Here is a 4,474-nt window from a genome sequence, read left to right on the forward strand (position 1 = left end):
TTTAGACAAGCTCCTCACTTGTGCTTCCAATTTTGAAATTGCTGCCCCTTGATTTCTTATGTTAGATCTGAAATCCTCTTGATTTGCATCTATCTTTCTTTCAGCCTGTATTTGTCTCTCAAGAATAGTGGAAATGGTTCCTGTCAGTTGTGCTAACAATTGTGCTATGGCAGCCTCCAGTTTTGCAAAATTGCTGCTGGTTTCACTTGGTTGCATGGTTGAGGATGATGTATCTTGATGGTGGTTGCTGTGTGGTTGTTGGTTAAAGTGGTATGGTACATTGTGTGAGTTGTGGTAGGGTCTGTTGTTGCCTGATTGATGGTTGGGGTTGTGGTTGTTGTATTGGTTGGATTGGTATGGTTTGTGGTCTTGGTTGTGGTTTTGTTGGTTTCCCCACCCAAAATTTGGGTATTTCTTCCAACTAGGGTTGTATGTCTTGGCATTGGGATCATATGGTGGTCTAGATGGATTGTTCACATAGTTAGCTTGCTCCCATTCACATTCAACTTCTGGTGTATCTCCTTCTTGTGGAGGGGCTTGGGCTTGAATAGCAGAGACTTAGTTCTTTTCCATCTTCTTGGTCAAGGCTGCTAGTTGTGCAGTGATCACTTTGTTTTGGGCTAATAAAGCATCCATAGAATTGAGCTCCATCACTCCTCTCTTTTGAGTTCTATCTGAAACATAGAAGTACTCATTCTCGGCCACAGTCTCTATGACATCTATGGCTTCTTTGATGGTCTTCTTCTGTTGAGTGAGCCCCCTGAAGAATGATCTACTGCCGACTTTGACTTATATAGCAGTCCCTCATAGAAGATGTGCAATTGCACCCACTCATTGAACATATCCGGTGGGCATTTCCTTGTCAAATCTTTAAACCTCTCCCAGGCCTCATAAAGGGTTTCACCATCTTGCTGTCTGAAAGTTTGCACCTCAGCTCTCAATCTATTAACTCTCTGTGGAGGGTAAAATCTTGCTAGGAACTTGTTCACAACATCATCCTAAGTGGTCAAGCTCTCCTTGGGAAATGCTTCCAACCACTTTGCTACCTTATCTCTGAGAGAAAAGAGGAACAAAAGTAGTTTATAGGTGTCAGGGTGTACACCATTTGAATTTATAGTGTCACAAATCCTCAAGAATGTAGTGAGATGTTGGTTTGGATCCTCTTGGGCACCCCCTCCATATGAACAATTATTCTGGACAAGTGTGATGAGTTGAGGCTTCAACTCGAAGTTCTTAGCATGAATTGTTGTCTTCAAGATGCTACTGCCACAGTTTCCTGGATTTGGGTTGATGTAGGAGCCTGGAACTCTTCTCTCTTGCCCAACATGATTACCAGCATCCTCTCCAACATGGTTATGCTTCTCTTCCTCCATAGTAACTCCCAACCCTTCCTCCACTACTTTCTCTCCAACTATTCCTTTGCCTCTTGCTTCCCTCCTTAATCTAAGGAAGGTCCTCTCAGGTTCACTATCAAAAGAGGATGAAGTTTCTCCTCTTCTACCTGTCATACATTCAACAAACAGCAAGTAGAGGACAAGTGGAGGAATCACTCTTGTTAGGACTGGTGGTTAGTTTGGGTGGTGCAATTAATCAAATAATTAATAGAGAAAAGAAAAAAAGGAATATGAAAAATGAATAGCTAAAATAATCAAAATAAAAGAATATGAAAATTGAGAAATTAAAATTAAAAGAATTAACAGGTTAATTAAAAGTGCTTAATCTAGCTACCCACTAATTTAATCATCGTTAAATTCAAACCAATCCCCGGCAACAGCGCCATAAAACTTGATGGCCGGAATTCACTCCCCATATAAAAATAATGAATCCGTTCTTTTGGCAAGCGCACCCAAATTATCATCAAGTAATAACCCACTAGGAGTGGGACGGTATCCATAGAGATTGGTAGATTTGAGCAATTTTAATCAATGGGTGAATTAGTCAAGCTGAGCAATATAGATTGAAATTGTAGAAATTTAAATGAGCAGAAATATAAATGACTCAAAAGTAAAAAGAAGCAATAAAATACAGAAGGGTAAATGGTAAGAATGTAAAGTACAGAAACATAGATGACTTAATTGTAAATGGGAATGGGGAATAACAGAATGTAAAGAAAGCTATAAAGAATATGAAAGCTAAGAATATGGGGGATTCATTGAGATTAGGAGATGTTGTTCTCTTTGGATTAAATCCAGCTCATCTCATCTTCAATCATGCAACTCATTGACCTCTTGGCAATCATGATTGATTGAACCCCAATCCCTTGGTGATTCAATCTCTCAGATCTTGATCAATAGCCAATTTCTTGGTCTAATTGCTCATGAAGAGAGATATGCTTGGTCCCTGATTATACCACACATCCTCATGGATCCAAATAGTAGGTGGATTATTTGTCACCATATCCAATCACCAAAACCCAGATCTACTCAAGTGTGAGAAGGGATTTCAAGCATGGTTTCATGTTTCCTTTTCCATGGTTCCCATGAAACCCATTTTGCATTCAACCTCTTTCCCAAGATGATTGAACACTAGAATTAAAACGAAATTCCTTCTAGCAAATCAAAGAGAAGATGAAGAGAAGAAGAAATTCACTATCATTAATCCATCAAGTACAACAGAGCTCCCTCTCCCAATGAGAGGGAATTTAGCTACTCATAGCTTAAGAAAAAAGTACAATAGATGGAAGGAGATGAAGTGTAAAGTAAAACTAGATCTAAACTTAGCAATGCCAACCCAATCCAACCCCTTCTTCAGTACTTCCAGGGGATATTTATACTACTCCTAATACTAGAATTAAGAAATTACAAAAGCGAAAGGAAAATTACAATTAGAGGGAAAAAGAAAACTCAATAAACGTGACCTTCCAGGCTTGGCGTGTGACTGGCATTTAAGTGGCGTGCCACGCCTAGCCTCTAATTTGGCTTGGCACGCCACGCCCAGCTCTTCAAGTGGCATGCCCTATGTGCTGGCATCCCTAGCGTGCCACGCCTTCAAGCCTAAGTGGCACGCCCAAGGTCTTCTTTAGTGTTGGCTAGCTTGGCGTGCCACGCCTTCGAGCGCAACTGGCACGCCCAGGGTCTTCTTAAAGCATTTGTCAGCCTAGCATGCCACGCCTTGTACCTAAAGTGGCACGCCCAGGTTCTTCCTTGGAGCTTTTGAACTAGAGTGGCACGCCTAAGACCTGGCGTGCCACGCCCATTGTGGTTGCTTCACTTTCTTCTCTGGATTTTACTACTGCCGTGCCACGCCCATGGAGTGTGGCGTGCCACGCCCAGCATTCAAGTGGCACGCCCAGGTGAGTAATGAGAGCTGTGTGCCAAGCCTTTGACCTCAAGTGCCACACCCAGCTTTGCTTGGCCTTCTCTAGTGTTGGCGTGCCACGCCTGGGTCTTCAAGTGGCACACCCAAGTGAGGATGAGAGCTGGTGTGCCACGCCTTTGACACCAAGTGACACGCCCAAGTGCTTGGACTTTCAACCTCTTCTCTGGAAACGTGTACTGGAGTGTCACGCCTTGATGTTCAAGTGGCACGCCCATCTTAAGGTGACTCATGCAAGCTTGGCGTTCCATGCTTGGGTCTTCAAGTGGCACGCCTAAGTAATAGGCCAGAGCTGGTGTGCCACGCCTTCGATACCAAGTGGCACACCCAAGTGGTTGTCCCCTCTGGATTGATGAACTGGCATGCCACGCCCAATGGTTCAAGTGGCATGCCCTTGGTGTGAGATGGACTTGGCATGCCACGCCCCTTTTGTGGCCTTCAACATTGCTCTTTGGAAAATGATACTGGCGTGCCACGCCCAGCAGATGGCGTGCCACGCCCTTGTTAAAACCCAAACATGCTTTCTGGAAATCATTACTGGCGTGCCATGCCTTGGTTCTGGTGTGCCACGCCCATATATTTTCATGGCATTTGCTCTAAGTGGCACGCCCATTTCACACGCCCAGCTTTCCTCATTGTTTTCTTCCTTATTTTGGTGCTCTTTCCACCTGAAATGCAATACAAACCCATTTCAAAGCAATGTACCAAAATAGATATCAATTGGTGCATGGAATTGCATTGATTACATGAGATTATGTCTCTTTCATGGTCTTTTTTGATAGGAAAAAGGGGTAGATGAACCAAGTCATCAATGGCTGACTATGAGTCATGAATTCAAGCCGGGTGGCTGAAATGAATGTTAATTTATAGCTGAGAATAAATGCATATATGCTGCGATATTGATATTATGATTTTGCACTTCTACTTATCTAAGGTACGAGTTTTCCTGGGCGAAAGAAGTGGCTAGCCCCCACGTGCTCCAGGTGGAGATTCGATACTCTGCTGACCCTATGTCGTAAGTGTGGCCGGGCATTGTGAAAGTCCCGGATGAGCTCGCTCCTATGAATCTACACCAGTGAGGGTGTTGGATATGGATTATGATTATGATCACAATGATGATCGAGAATAACTCGAGTTGGGGATGCACGACAGAGGTACA

At 43.3% G+C, this 4,474-nt stretch overlaps 1 non-coding gene across 1 annotated transcript; it reads left to right on the forward strand.

Moving 5' to 3' along the window:
* Positions 1-838: 838 nt before the first annotated feature.
* LOC112753725 (small nucleolar RNA R71) lies at positions 839-944 on the forward strand. The gene has a single exon (XR_003178096.1). It is a non-coding gene; the product is annotated as a small nucleolar RNA R71 (small nucleolar RNA).
* The last annotated feature ends 3,530 nt before the right edge of the window (positions 945-4,474 follow it).

This window comes from Arachis hypogaea, chromosome 15, assembly GCF_003086295.3.
Source record: "Arachis hypogaea cultivar Tifrunner chromosome 15, arahy.Tifrunner.gnm2.J5K5, whole genome shotgun sequence".
Taxonomy (NCBI): domain Eukaryota; kingdom Viridiplantae; phylum Streptophyta; class Magnoliopsida; order Fabales; family Fabaceae; genus Arachis; species Arachis hypogaea.